Here is a 15,874-nt window from a genome sequence, read left to right as displayed (position 1 = left end):
TTATAGACAACTACTAAGCTAGTTTAAAAAACATATATGTTTCTTAGCAAAACCATTATACTAAGACATGTGAGAAAGGATATGAAGGTATTGAATACAATAGTTGGCAAAAAGTCTTTTGAGACCTCAATATTCATGACCATCATAAAAGAAAACAATCATCATTTTAGTTTTGAAAAGAAATTCTCAACAACAAAATTACAGGTGGTAAAAATAAAAAAAATGAAAAATGAAAACATCTTATTTAAAGCATAAAAGAAATAAACAAATATATTCAGTTTAGTTATCAACAAAATGTGAAACCTATTTAAAGATATAATAAGAATAGGTTTTTAAAAGTTAGATTAAGCAAGATCAAAAGGGTCATAAACTTGAAGAATAGTTTGTTTTAGTAAAGTCCCTATGATTAAATCCTTTACAACATAAAATGAGCGAAGAATTCAATAGAAGAATTATTAGATTTACCAAATTTTGGGATAAAAATAAAATTCTTTTCATCGATGGGATACACAACACATTTGAGAGTGAAAATTTACCAAAGGGGATGATAAATTGGTGGAACCCATGTAAGACTTGAAGCATCACCTAATATATATCATATGATCCTTCATAGTCTTGATATAGAGAGAGAATAATAAGTTTGAGGTCACATGGCATGAGATTGTTGAATTTAGAAACCAACTCCAGTAGAGAAGGATGCATGATGGTGTAATATGTCATAGCAACATCATTATAAATAGAAATAAATATGAGAACATTAACATATAGTATGCACTTACTTTCCATAGTATTGGCAAGCCACAACATTTTTTTTTAAAAAGGATTAAAGTCTCATTTGAAATTCTAGTTGAAGTTGTGGTTAAAATCCTATCACTGTTAACCAAATTGATTATTGGTTTTGGAAAAAAGAAACTTAGATTATTATTGAATTTCTTGTCAGGTTTTAAATCATTGCTATAAATTAATACTTGATTAATGGAGTTGTTAGATGTTTAAGTGAGATTTTTGGTAATGTAGGTATTATTAGATTATGTTTCCCCCCATTTGATAAATTTTTCATGATAAATAAGTTTATCATGTAATTCTTTAAAGTTGATAGTATTGTCTCTTATATGCAAGACTATATTAATAATTGCTTTGAATTCTTAACCAAGTTCTCTAAGATTGAGGGAAAGATAATTATTACTTTGGGGCTCTCTAATAATTGCAAGTTTATTAGATATACTCTTAATAGTTTGAAGATATTATAAAATTGGCTTAATACCATATCTTGAGAAAGATGGGTTGTCCTTCAATTGGATTATCTTTGTTCTAGAGCAATTTATATGGAGTTTAGCCTTTTGGTTTCAAGTTTCATAAGAGTTTTTGATAGAGGAGCTCAATGAAATTACTTCTTTGGATGAAGAGGCTAAGATAATATGAAGAATTAAGTTGATTTTTTTTTAATAAAAAATTATGGTTGTAGTCTTACTAGTTGATATAGTGGATTGAGAAGGACAAGAAGAGGTGCTATTGATATAATATCAAAAGCCATAGCCACAAAACAAGTATGGTGAACTATGATCTCTAAGATATAGATAGTTCTTTGAATATTGATCATGCTCACCCAAACTCGATAAGAATGGTACAAATTCCCTTAAAAGGGATAAAAGTCCTTCCCCTCAAATTGATGAAGACTTGTTACCAACCCTCCCAACAACTCACTTATTTGAACGTAAAGGATAGGAACAAATATAAAATGGCTTTCCTGTCAATGAATCTATGACTCACCTAGGTTACTCCTACTCCTAATGACAAGGTTAAAAGACTGATGATTGGCAGTGAAGGGGATAAGTTTATGCAAGAATATAAAGCATAGATAATGAATGTTGAATCAAGGTCCCCTCACACAGGTCTTTTTGAGTTCATACTAAACAAATTCCAATTCCAATTTAAATTTTTTTTTTTATCAATCAAAATTGAAGTTTATTTTATTCAAAAAATTTATATTCATTTTTGCATATTAGTGAAAAAATATATGATGATTTTATAATTATCTTTCATTTTTTCAATAATCTTCTCATAGTCAACAAATAATCAAATTTTGTTTTCAAAATAATTTTTTTTCATTTGGCAATTTTATTTTTATTGTGCTTGTGAGTTGTGATAGATCAACTCTTAATTAATATATCTATTATTTATTTAAAAGAATAAATTATCTTCTTGTTGAAAAAAAATTAAATAAATGTTAATATGAGACAAATATTACCAAATGTTAATAAATTATTTTTATATATTTTTTTTTTATAAATATTGAACAATTTTAAAATACATCAATTTTTAACTAATTTAATTTAATTATATATATATTTTTTTTTGTGGTGGGGTGGCAGGGGTTGGATGTGGCATTGGGTTGTTACGTTATATGAGGATATTTTTTTTAAAAAAAAAAGTGATTTCCTTTTTCTTCATTCAGTTTCGTTAATATTTGCAATAATGAAAAAAATTATAAAAAGTGATTTTTTTAACTTATTATTTTTCATTTTAAGTAGTATATTATCTTTAAATGGAAATTGTGAATGAAGTCGAAGAATTTGCATACTTGAAGGACATTATCTTATGTGCTGTGTTACCATTTTACTTTCATTATTGTCAATTTCATACTTGACTGGGTTGACTAGACCTAATTTTAACATATCAACTTTTAGACAAAGTTTGAGCAACAAATTTATTTATTGAATTAGGCTGAATTATTTTTAAGTTAACATATCAAGCATGGTCATACTTTCCTTTGACCATGTTTTCTGAAACTTGCTTTTAAAAACTATTTTTAAGTTAAAGAATAAAAAGTAATTTTTAAAAATAAGCTTAAGAAAAGATCGCCAAATGGCTCCCCTTAAACTTCTAAATTTTTTAAAATAACCCATTTTAAAAATACTTTATTTGAAAGTATCTCTTAAGCATATTTTGCATGCGATTTTCATTTTCTATATTTACAAAGAAAATAACACTCTTTTTCACCAGAGCCATTGCTTTTTCTTCTTACAAATTCAGTCAATAAAAAGGTGAAAGTTACTGTTTTCTTGTAGATATGTTCAGTGACATATTCTCCGTTTGGACAGGTGATGTGCACGGATCATGTGGAAGAGAAGAGAGAACTGCTCCAGATGATACTCAAAGATCGAAAGCTTATTAATCTTCCTAAGATAACTCAGGTAACTATCAATCTTTCATTATCAGCCCAACAATAATATGTCAGTTCTAAATTAATCTTTATAAAGTTTTCTTTCCTACAACCATGAATAGTTTTTAATAAACATTCAAATCAATTAGGAATTGCATTTAGAAGTTGAAAAATCATATGCAATCAATTTTGGAAGTTCAAAAGAAGTATGAAAGTTTGAAATCTTATACCGTGGCACTATCTAATTTCACTAAAAATGAAAAGTAAGTGCACAGTTTAACCTCGTAGTCGCTACTCTTCCTAAGACTTACAACGTTAGTACCAACATTTATTCTCACGTTTGTGAGGTGTAGTTGTGTTCTTTAGTAGACGTCTCCTCAACAACTAGAAGGGACATAATCCAACTGCCATGAACTCATGATTTAGGGCATCTTTGTGTGAAAATGTACAAATTCTAGTGGAGTGGACTCATTCCTAATTTTCATTTTTAAAATTTTTATCTCATACATTCTAATAAATCTTAATGAAGCAGCCAACACTAATAGTATGGGGAGACCAAGATCAAATATTCCCCATCGAATTGGCGTACAGATTAGAGAGGTAAATGAAGAAAAACTTCACCTACTTTTAGTTTGAATTACAAGGACACCGTTTTGAATTGTGAAATGTGAAATGTTGGAGTAGGCACTTGGGGGAGAATGCAAAGCTAGTAGTAATAAAGAACACAGGCCATGCAGTGAATTTGGAGAAGCCCGGGGAGTTTGCCAAGCACTTGAAATCATTCCTCATTGATTCTTCTCAGTCAGTTGCTTCCAAGGACGATCGTGTAGATTGAACTCATTCCTCATCGATTCACCTCTGTACCTTCTCATTATATGACTTCATTTCCTGCCTTTTCCATAACTGCATTCAAAATTTTTGTCACCTTTTTTGTTTTCTAATCCACAAAACTTGTAAAGTTTCGAGACGTTTTAGAGGTATGATACCTCTCCATTGTATTTATAAATAAAATACAAGTTATATATTTTGAGTAATAAGAGTTTTTTTTTTTTTTTTGTGAACAATTGAATAAATAAAATGGAAAAAAGTATGTTGATTCAAAGAGTATTCATGAAATTTTGTATTTATCAAAGTATAGAAAAAAGAAGAAAAAAATAGATGGATTCTTTTTCAACGGAAATGGAATATATGCGAGGCGTTAATATTTTACATTTTTTACTCATTTAATATTTAATAATTGATATTTATTTTCAAATGATTGAAATCATGTTGAGAAACCACGAAACTTAAAAATTTGTGTGATATGGTTTTCTTAAAGTAGTTTTGTTTACCAAGTCCTAACTTAAAATAGAATGATTATTGTCACATTATTGTAAAAAGGAAAAAATTGTTGTAAAAAGAAAAAAAAAAAAAAAAAGGACATATTTAGGACCTGTATGGTAACTGTTTACGAAAATAGTTTTGAAAAACAATTTTTGATAACAAATTTTAAAAATTATTCTATAATATTTTATAGAATAAAAGTTCGCTTGTAATCCTAAAATATTTTTAACTTGTTTTTAATATTTTTACATATGTTTTAAAAATAATTTTTATATCTAGTACTTTATTTTTAATCATTTTACATATTTATATAATTATTTTTTAAAATAACATTCAAAAAACAAGTGAAAACAATAAAAAATAACTTAAAGATGTTTTTTGAAAATTCATTGTTTTCTGTTTTTAAGAACAGAAAATAGTTATGAAGAATAGAAAACTATTCTCAAAAATAGTTGTTTAATTAATTTTTAGATTTTAAAATGAAAACCTTTTATATAAAAGTAGAAGTAGAAAAAGTATGGATTTATTTTATACTTTTAAAAGTCTCGTAAAACTTTTTGATATCTCAATTTTTTTTTTAAACAATTTTTACAATATATATATATATATATATTAAAAACAATTTTCTAATAGCATGGTTTGGTTATTGTTGTCTGTTTTCAAATTTTCTAAAATTTTTCATTAAGCTATTTATTAAATTTTAAAAATAATCTCAAACTTAAAAACCAACTTAATTAGCACTAAAAAGTCATAGAACTCAATAATATTAGAAAGTCATAGACAAAAATTCATTTTGAATAACTTGACTAATTTTTTCCTTATAATCATATTTTTGCAAATTTTTTATTAGGTAAATAAATTTCAAATCAAATAAAACTTAATATGTTGGACTTATTAACGAATCTACTAATTTTAGAAAATAACTTAAAATTCAAATAGTAATCTAATTAATACTGTAAATTTATGGACAAAAATTGGTGTAGACTGACTCTATTGTTTCTCTTTTATATGAAACCATATATTTTTTTCACAAGACAAATAAACTAAAAAATAAATAAGACTTAATATGTTAGATTCTTTAACTAGTTTAATAATTTTTAAAAATAATTTAAAACTCAAATAATGAACTAATGAATTCAAAATTTAATTGATACAAATTAGTCCACAATGACTATTAGTTCTTTTTGGCACAAAATTATATTTATATAAATTTTCTCACTAGAGAAATGACCTTTAAATCAAGCGACACTTTGTATTGAATTTATTAATAAACTTAATAATTTGAAGCTAAAAAATAGATTTAATCAACACCAAAATAATAAATCAAAATTGGTAAATTATTGTAGACCTAGAAAATTGTTTCAAGCCCATTTCTAACTTTTGTTTTGGGCTCATTTCAATTTTCATATTTTCTAGGCCTTTTCTGTTAATTATTAGGCCTAAGTTGAAGCCCATTTCTTATCCATTTTAGCTAAATTGAATCTTAGTCTTCATTTTTTGTTTGAATCCTCACCATTCATTCAAAATAAATCCTAAGAGATCTCAATTTTTGATGAGATTGAACTCTAAAAAGTATGTGTGGACCCCATATTTCGGCTCATGCGTTTCCCACTCGATGGCGAGACTCGATTTTTATTTTGAAAAAATGATTTAATCGGTTAAAAAAAATGCCTTGGAGTCGCCACTTATTTTTGTTTTATTTTTAAAGGGTAAACAAAATAAGAAAGAAAAACCCTAAGTGTGACTCCTTGTTTTGGAAAAGGTCGGTCTACGAAAAAATCAGATCGGGTTCAGGGGTCAGGTTACTTATCGGGAAGGTACGATGGAGACCGTAGCACCCCTCTAAGTCCCTAGAAACGGGTCTTTACTAATAAAATGAAACAATCATGACATCTAATAAGGAAATCAATGGGTACCCGAATCTATCATGCACGTATGAGTATCAGAATATGCATAGAGAATAACCAAAGTGGAAGTGGATGCGTACCTGATCAGCAAACGGCAACGCGCTATCACAAAATAGGGTTAGTGCATAGTAATGAACATAAAGTATGTCACTCATATCACCAAACAGAAAGAATCACCAATAGCACGCATGACATTTCATTCAAATTCATTTTATTTTGAAGAAAATTTATTGATATGGGGCCCCCACCAAAGCTCGTTTATTTTGCATGAATTAATTCCATAAACTCCATCACTCGGAATTACAAAATTTAAATTCATGCTTATGTTAAATCATTTTAAAATCATGAAAAATTCGAAAGTTGCTCGCCGAAAAGAAAATGGCAGCCAAATTTATTGAAAATGGGATCTTGGGAACCTCAAGAAAATGCTCTAAGGATGAAGAAAAAGGTGGAACGTTGGTCGGAAAGAATTCCGGATGTGAGATATCTGGAGAAGGTGGAATGTCGGTCGGACAGAATTCCAGATGTGAGATATCCGGAGAAGGTTGAACGTCGGTCGGACAGAATTCCGGATGTGAGATATCCGGAGAAGGTGGAACGTCGGCCGGACAGAATTCCGAATGTGAGATATCTGGAGGAGGTTGAACGTTGGTTGGACAAAATTCCGGATGTGAGATATCCGGGTGGAATGTCGGCGGAGAAGAATTCCGGATGGGAGATACCCGGGTGGAATGTTGACGGAGAAGAATTCCGGATGTGAGACATCCGGGTGGAGTGAGCGATGATTTCCGTTCGAGTGGAATGAGCTATGCCATGCGTCGCAAGGGAGAGGGAGCCACGTGGCATTTTTTTAAGGAGGATCCCACAGGTAGGTGAAAGTTTAGAGAGAGAAACGGGCTTGGTAGGTTGTATGGATATGGAGGTTTGGGTGAGTGGTTTTAATGGGTATGCGAAGGAGTGAAGGATAGCATGCACCCGTGAGACTCCATGTAAGTGAGGGAGTGAGATGGAGAATGAATGAGAGGAAAATGGGTGTGGTGGAGGATGCTTGATTCCTGCAAGCTTGAGTGAGGAAATGGGTATGACGACCTAGAGAGAGAGGTGGATAGATGAACAATGGGTATGGCGGATAAGGAAGAAAAAAACATGGGGATGAGATGACGACATGCTTGCGTGGGAATAGAGATAGGGGTCATGCAGAGTGAGGACATGTGCATGGACATAAACACAAGGGACAGGCCACCAGCAGATGTGCCTCCACGTCTAGCCGACGAATATGTCTGGTAGTATGCAACCTTGGGTATTTGCTGACTGTGAAAGCCTGGAGAAAACTGAAAAGACATGTTCTCATCATCACTGAAAACCCAGATTTTAGCCACAAGGAGGCCATGGCTTGAAGCCTCACGGAAAGTAGTTGAGACTTTGGCATGCTGAGATGGGTCAGGAACCAAATACGTCAACCAATTAGGCATTGAAGCCATTGGCATAGTAAGGGCTACCATTCATCACAAAATGCGCTCCTCTTATTCTGATGAATCCACCTCGCACTTCAACTCGGACCTAAAGATCTTGCCCACGGACCACCACACCATCGAATGTCAGGTTCTGCTTCAACCCAAACTTTCTCTCGACTTTGGAGCCTTGAGTATGCACTCAGGGAGGAAAAGAAAACAAGGAGACAACAGGATAGCGACAAGAAGAAGAACATGAAGACTTTAACCAGCATATCGGACCCATTTCATCGTTTCATCCATGGGTCCAACATCCAATGAGTTACGATGGAAAATACTCGTCAGAATAGGGCATAAAACACAGCAAACTCTTCCAATATTTAATCAGTAATCACCAAAATAGAACAACCCAACAAGCAGAAATGAAAAATCAGTAACAATCAGACCTGGACAGTATGAAAAAAAATGGAAAATATACAAAAAAAAAAAAAAAAAACAAATGGTCATACCTGGAAATCTCCCTTCTTAGCTCCGTGTCCTGGACTTTTCCCAGCAACTCTACGCTCCTTTGTTCTTAGCTTCCTACTACAGTTCAACCCATACTCTTTTTCTCAAAACTCTCAGAAAAACTCCTCTATCTCTCCCCAATGTTGTCCTCCCTTTCAGAAAACCTCCTCTGTTTCCCGGATTTGCCTTCCCAACGATCTCTGCTGCAGCCACCTTTTCTTCTCTCTCATCCGCGCCCCCTAACGGCCTGCGGGACCCCCCTTCAGAAAGTTCCTCCACGTGTCAAAGTCCTACTGCAGCTTCAAAAAGCGAGGTTGATTCCTTACGGCCACTAAGGATGTGACATGTGGCCCGCTGGGATAGTGACACTTGGCTAAAAATGTGATCTGCAAAAACAAATAGAGAAAAAGTGACCCATGCCTAAATGGGGGTCTACAGTATGACATGATGTAATAGATAAAAAATTAATTTACATATTTATTTATTAATGTTTTTTGGTTTCCCTATATTTATCCAATTTTGCATTAATTAGTTATTTGAGCATACACCCCCACGTCACTTGCATTGTAAATGACTTTGGTGCATTTGAAGTTACATAGAATATTTAAGTCATGAGTTCCTTGTAGAGTAATGATAGTTCATAGTCGGTTCATGGATTTAGGCGATCCATTTAAGATTGTAGTGCTATAGATCCTCCATTTTGTCCTCTTGAAACATTCAATTTAGAATAGATTTCAAGATCCTTTGATGATTTATTGTGCACTTATGGCCATTTTCTGAGCTATTTTTTTAGCTCTCATTAGTGGTCCACTGTAACCACGTTGATAACTAGTTTTTGGATTTTCTATGAGAGACATTTGAGAAGGATTAGGTGGATCTCAAGCTTGATTTTAGTGACCTTTGATTCTTAGTTTAAGATTTTGTTTTTGATTGATTTATAACATATTTAGGTTCATTTAGAATTTTAAAACCTTAATGTCATAAGGTAAATTCATGATTTGAATTAATTTATAATTGATTTCATTTTCTTTAAAGATGTACAATTAAAGTTTGGTGTTGAATTAAGAAAGGATTTTTCATATATATGATTTAATATGATTCGATTATTTTTGTTATTATCGCTTTATAAATTATAGAAAGCGAGATGTTAACCAATTTTATTAAATGGGTAAATTGAAGATTAATACATCATAACTACTACATATATACTTCAAGATTTTTAAGTCATGCTAAAATAATATTTCTTTTCATGTCTCATGAATTATAAATTAAAATAAAAATAACATGAAAATTAAGATTGGAGTTTATTATAGATATCAAATTCATGCTTTAAAATAAATATTAAAATGGATCATTTTCATTTAATAATAATCATACTAAAACAATATTTTATTTCTTCAATGTCCCATAAACCATGAATAAAAATAGAATATTTAGGTCATCATAACTATTAAAACACACATTTTATAACATGAAATGAATTAATCTTTTGACAATTATACAATTTATATAAGTTCATAAAATACATATATATATATATATATATATAAGAAGCATCCCGTGTAGTCACCATATGAACCTACCCATTGATATTATCTCACATTATCTCCCACAAATCATCAACCAGCGCCATTCTTGGCTGCCAAAGACACCCTGCACCAGCCGTCCTTTCTTCTCTGCTTCAGCCCACTTTTCAGCTGCCAAGACCATGCCAACTCAGCCCACTTTAGCAGTTTGATCCCCCACAGCTGGTCATTACCCAGCAGTCCTATACCTATGCTAGCTAGGTACTCACGCCAATTCTCAAACCCGAAACCCTAACACCCTAGCTACACCACATATAGCCTTAAACCAACTGTTCCTATGATGTCTTCCTCAGTCAAAGCCTCATTTGAAGAGTTTTGGGCCGAAACGGCCCATCTATAGAAAAAATATAATATCTAATTGTATTATAAAACTTATGTTAAAATTCGTCTCCGCGTAGGAGTTATGTCATATATATATATATATATATATATATATATATATATATATTAGTTAAAGTCTTAATTAACTATTAAGATTTTATTTTTGAATTGAAACCACAATTGTTAATCAAGGTTTCAGTTTTTGAACTGAAGTTACAATTGTTAATTGAGACTTTATTTTTTAACTGAAGCCTTAGTGAGCAACTGAAACTTCAATTTTGAACTAAAGTTTTAATTGTCAATAGATGCTTTAATTATTTTTTTATTTTAAAATTTAATTAAAAAATATTAAATTATAATTTATTATTGAAATTAAAAATATATACTCTAATAATAAATTATTTATATTTAAACTTAAGAATCTAGTATTACTTCAACAAACATAAATTGATAAATAGTAAAGATTATAAATGAATAATTTATTTATTAATAAATTAATAATCTTAAAATAATAAATTTATTAATTTAAAAGATTTAATTTATTGTTTTTTAAGATATTAATTTATTTGTATTATAACAAATTTATCTTTATCGAAATAATAGTATACTCTGAAGTTACAATTGCCAACTAAGGGTTTGGTTTTTAAACTGAAACCTCGATTGTCAATTGAGGCTTTAGTTAATATATATATATATATATATATATATATATCTTATTATTGAAATTAAAAATATATACTTTAATAATAAATTATTTATATTTAAACTCAAGAATCTAGTATTACTTCAATAAACATAAATTGATAAATATAATTCAATAAATGAATATTTTATTTATCAATAAATTAATAATCTTAAAATAATAAAATTATATGATTTATTAATTTAAGAAATTTCATTTGTTGTTTTTTAAGATATTAATTTATTTATATTATGACAAATTTATCTTTATCGAAATAATAGTATACTCTTAAGTTTTCATATATAGATTTTTTGACAAAATTAGTTAATGAAATTAATTAGAAAAAATCTACTATAAAATGTAATTTTTAGTAGTTTCATCAAAGTCACAAAAAATACCCACTAAATATTTATATAGTGGGGAAAAAAAGAGAGTATAAATAATCTCACATGCCTCCACAAGGAGAGAACCTATTGTAACTAGTATTCTCTTCCTTTTTGGTTGCTCCTCTCTAACTATAGCAAGGATTGCACGTGACACGTAAAGAATGTCTGTCTGTGATGGAGTTGAAGCTAGAGCTTGGAAATAGAGGTGGTGGAGGTAGCAATCTAGGTCGACGTAGGCCACGCCTACCCCTTGGAATGGTTGGGGGTAGATCTAGTTAAGTAGATGTGTTAGTTTGCATAGGTATAGGGACAAATATATATGGCTTTAGTGATGGTAGAACTTATGTCCTAAACTCAAGTCCATGTGGGGTAGCTAAGGAAGCATCTAAGGGCAATGAAAAAGGATTGACATATGGGATAGCGGGCACTGAAAGTGGGTTTGAAGAGGTAGGTGATTGTACTGATGATAGTGGGTTTGAATAGGTAGGGGGTTGCATTGATGGTAGGGGGTCCCCGCTCCTTTAATAGATGAGGGAATGCCTAAAAAACACATTGAAAAATTTCTTCATTCGGGTTATTTCTAGAAACCATTTTGAAATACACAATACATCTACGATTTGACTGCTCCAAAGCAAGGAAGAAGCGAGGTAACTCTACATAAGACTTGTACCAATCACCAAATAATCAAGTCATTGCTTTTCCTTTTTCCTTCTTTGCTTTTTTATAAAAAAATTTGGTAATCAAATTATTCTACAACAATAGCTTGAATTGCAACAATTGTAATGGTCATTTCTACCTTCACCAATATTTCAATATACTAAGATACAAAGCTAGAATCCAACTGTGAATAATCCTAATTAATACATGGATTGACACATGTATGAGGACCTTTGTACTTTAGGATTCTAAACATGCATGTATCTTTCACCACAATTGCCCTTAGTCACCATTGGCACTCTGGTGCTTTTTAATATTTAAGAACTAACACATTTGTAATTGATCTATAAAAAATAAACTCTTGGTGTGACTTTATAGAATACATCTTCACACATGTTGCAAATCTAATTTTGAGGGAAATATTTGGCCAATTGATAACTCCCCATCAACATTTCCTAAAGTTGGATTTTTCCACGGAGTCCAATCACTTACAACACAATTAATTGCCTTGTCCATATTTAAAAATTGTGGTTTAGGTTGCATATAGTATGCAACGGGTGCAAATGTTGCCTCTAGGTTGTCATTAGAGATATTAACTTGGGTGCCATATGAGGAGGAAACTGGTGATGTGTTTTTAATCTTAAACTCAACCTTAGGATCATTGGACCTATCACCAACTTCAAGGCTCACATATCTTGTGCTTTCACATTCCACAACTTGTTGGACCATCACCAAATCAATATTTTCTCTTTGACCACAATTTTCATCATCATTAGGTAAATGAATCTCATCTATATCAATTGCATAATCTCTATCATCTTCCTCATCTCTCTTATTTTCCTTATCAACATCAATATCACTTGTATGATTCTCATAGACCAGCATGATTCCTCTTCCCAAAACGGTGTTGAATCTCTCTAAAAATAGTGTTTTTTTCCTTCCAAGAATTCTCCTATTGAATCCTTTCCAGAATACAACCTATATATCCAATATGTCACCTCAATTCTTCCTAAAATATAACATCTCTTTTCATTTTCCATCTAAAGTATCCATTGACCCAGAACATTGCTGAAGCCTCCTTTCATCATCATGTGATTCTTTTTCCAAAATGCGACTTACATTCTTTCTTTTTTGCTCATCATTTCCTTTTTCATACAGAAATAATAATAATGATGATGATAATAATAATGATAAAAATCAGTAAAAAAAAACTGCATTGACAAAGAAATAAAGATTTTACAAAATTCTTAGATTAAATAAAGGTGTTTTAGAAAATTATTAAATGAAATAAAAGTGTTTTAGAAAATGGTTAGATTAAATAAAAGTGTTTTACAAAGTTATTAGATTAGATAAAACATTTTACAAAATTACTAGGTTAAATCAAATAAAAAAAAAATATTAAATTAAAATAGATGAGTAAGGACAAGTATTATGGAAAAATGACAAAATAACAGGAAGATAAAATAAAGGAGGAAATAGACAAGACAATAAATAAAAATATAATAATAAAAATTCAAGTCATGCAACTATACAAAACACAAGCCATGAAAGCCATGTAAGTCATGCAAGCCATGTGAGACATGCAAGATGTGCCAAAAAGGTGACCTAAGCAAGACTAGGTAAACCTAAGTGGGCCAAGGTGTGCCAAAATGGGCCTAGGTGAGCCTAGGTGAGCCTAAGTGGGTTAAGTGCACCTAAATGGGCCAAGTGTGCCTAGATATGTTATCCTAAAAGTGTATCTAAATGAGTTGTCTTAAAAAAGAAAGGAAAATCCTAGGCCTAACTTAAGGCTGCCAAGGTTCATGATAAGAGGTAAGATAAATCTCTCAACTAGAGTCTCCAAGATAGCTCAAAAAGATTAGTTGTATGAGTAATGTGGGCTACCAAGAAACTACTATAGCATACTGAAAGATCACCTAATAGGGCATGTGCTAAGAGGACAAAATGGAGGGTCTACACTAGTCTTAACATTAAGTGTGGGGAGAAGCCCATTTTGGCCCATAACTCCTCATTTCAAAGTTGTCATGCTTGCAAATGACCAAAGCTTAGCCATCCTTCCACTTCTTTATCACCCATATCCATCTTCTCTTCTCTCAAAACCGAGTACCACACTACAAAATACCACATCCCCCCACTACAACTTCATTTTCTTTCTTCCTTCAAACCGAGCACCACACTACACCACACAACCCCACTACAACTTCGTCTTCTTTTTTCTTCAAATCAAATACCACAACAGTTTCAACACGCAACAAATGACCAGTAGGGAGGTGGTCGGGATGGCCTGACTAGAATACTTACGAATCATCATGCTGGACTTGGTCGTTGACTCCATCGAAAGACACCGCGAGGATTCCAGCCTACAACTAAAGCAAGATGACCTGAAAGTGGATGCCATGAAGAAGAATGTCAGGCTTTGTGACAAGGAAAAACGTTCAGATGACACAGCCAATGATTGCTGCACTTACCTCTCCAAATTTGAGTCCAATGATCGGTCTCGGTTGCTCCCGATTAATTGCTTCGCTCTCTATGATAAATGCACCTACATGTGGTGGACACCCAATCAAATGAATCCTCCTCAATCTCTAATTTTCATAATGGAAATGAGACTTTATAAAGGCCATGCATGACCATGCATGTTGCGTTCTTTTTTTTACTTGATTTATTCTATATTATGTTGGTGAGCTTAATTTTCTTTGTTGTTTTTAAGACCATGTAAATTGTCATATATGGTAATTAAATGAGACAATATTTAGTTAAAGGGCATGATTGTTAGTTTCATTTTAAGGCATGTTTGGCTAGAAAAACATGAGACAGTTTTTGAGGCTCATGATGTTTTCATCGGGTTAAGGGAGTGAGGTCACGTGAGAAAGAGAACGAACCTATTTTCTAAAGTCTTTCAAAGGCACTATAAAAGCAAGAAAAATCACCTCTATTAAGGGTTAGCAATCTTTTTTACTATAGATTCTTTGATCTCCGTTGAGAGAAAAGCTAGAGGGTTAGAGAGAGAGGGCAATCTAGTTAGCTATGAAATTTTTTTTCTATTCTTGGTTAAGGGAAAAATCGAAGAAGAGAAGTGAAGATCAAGAATTCCAATAAAAATTGTAGTGCCATAGAGCTTCAGGCCATCTAATTTTGTGAATTGCGTCTTTTTGTCAGGTCCTAATTTCTTTAATTTTCCTTATGGTTTTACAAAAATCAAGTTATGATCCTTTGTTTTTATTGTTCTTGTTTTTTTTTATCAGATTACTTTAGAACATATAATTATATTTCATTCATCTATTGTGAATTTGTATTGGTTTTGGTTGTGTAGGGAATTTTAGAATGAATTTTTTTATGGTTTTTGTACTTTTTACGGTGAGTCATGACTTAAGGCTATCAAGTAGTCCTGACCTCACCAAGATTACTTTATTGTGTTATATCTCAATCTTGGGATAATATTAAGCTTGTACTAAAGTTAATAGTGACATGGACCTATAGGTGAGGTCATAAGTTGATTATATATTCCTTATGAATTGAGTCATTGTTGATTGAAACAAATAGTAATGGGTATTCTCAATAGAGGCACTGTGATATCTCATGGGATTAAGACAAAGTGTTTCCTTAGGTGATCCTAAGGTGTGTTCATGAAAACTATGGTCATGACAATTCCTTAAGTGGAGCTTGACATTAGCTCTTGGAGAGTTAAGACATGTTAATTGAACACACAATAGGAGGATTTGTAACTTAAGGATAGTAGAGATAGTCTTGAAAGATTGATAGCTTTCACCTTATTAGACTATGGATACCAGTTCATAGAGATATTAAACACAATGGATAGCAGGTCATAGACATGTGCATTTAGTGTCTCATTGTTATTTACATAAGGTATTGGAGTGCAACTAATTCTCT

General features: G+C 31.5%; 1 non-coding gene across 1 annotated transcript; it reads left to right on the top strand.

Moving 5' to 3' along the window:
• Positions 1-3,692: 3,692 nt before the first annotated feature.
• LOC100255933 (uncharacterized) lies at positions 3,693-4,197 on the top strand. The gene is made up of 2 exons (XR_009467151.1): positions 3,693-3,763; positions 3,848-4,197. It is a non-coding gene; the product is annotated as an uncharacterized LOC100255933 (transcript).
• The last annotated feature ends 11,677 nt before the right edge of the window (positions 4,198-15,874 follow it).

The sequence above is a fragment of the Vitis vinifera genome, chromosome 12 (assembly GCF_030704535.1).
Source record: "Vitis vinifera cultivar Pinot Noir 40024 chromosome 12, ASM3070453v1".
NCBI lineage: Eukaryota > Viridiplantae > Streptophyta > Magnoliopsida > Vitales > Vitaceae > Vitis > Vitis vinifera.
This window is presented reverse-complemented; position numbering and strand designations above follow the sequence as displayed.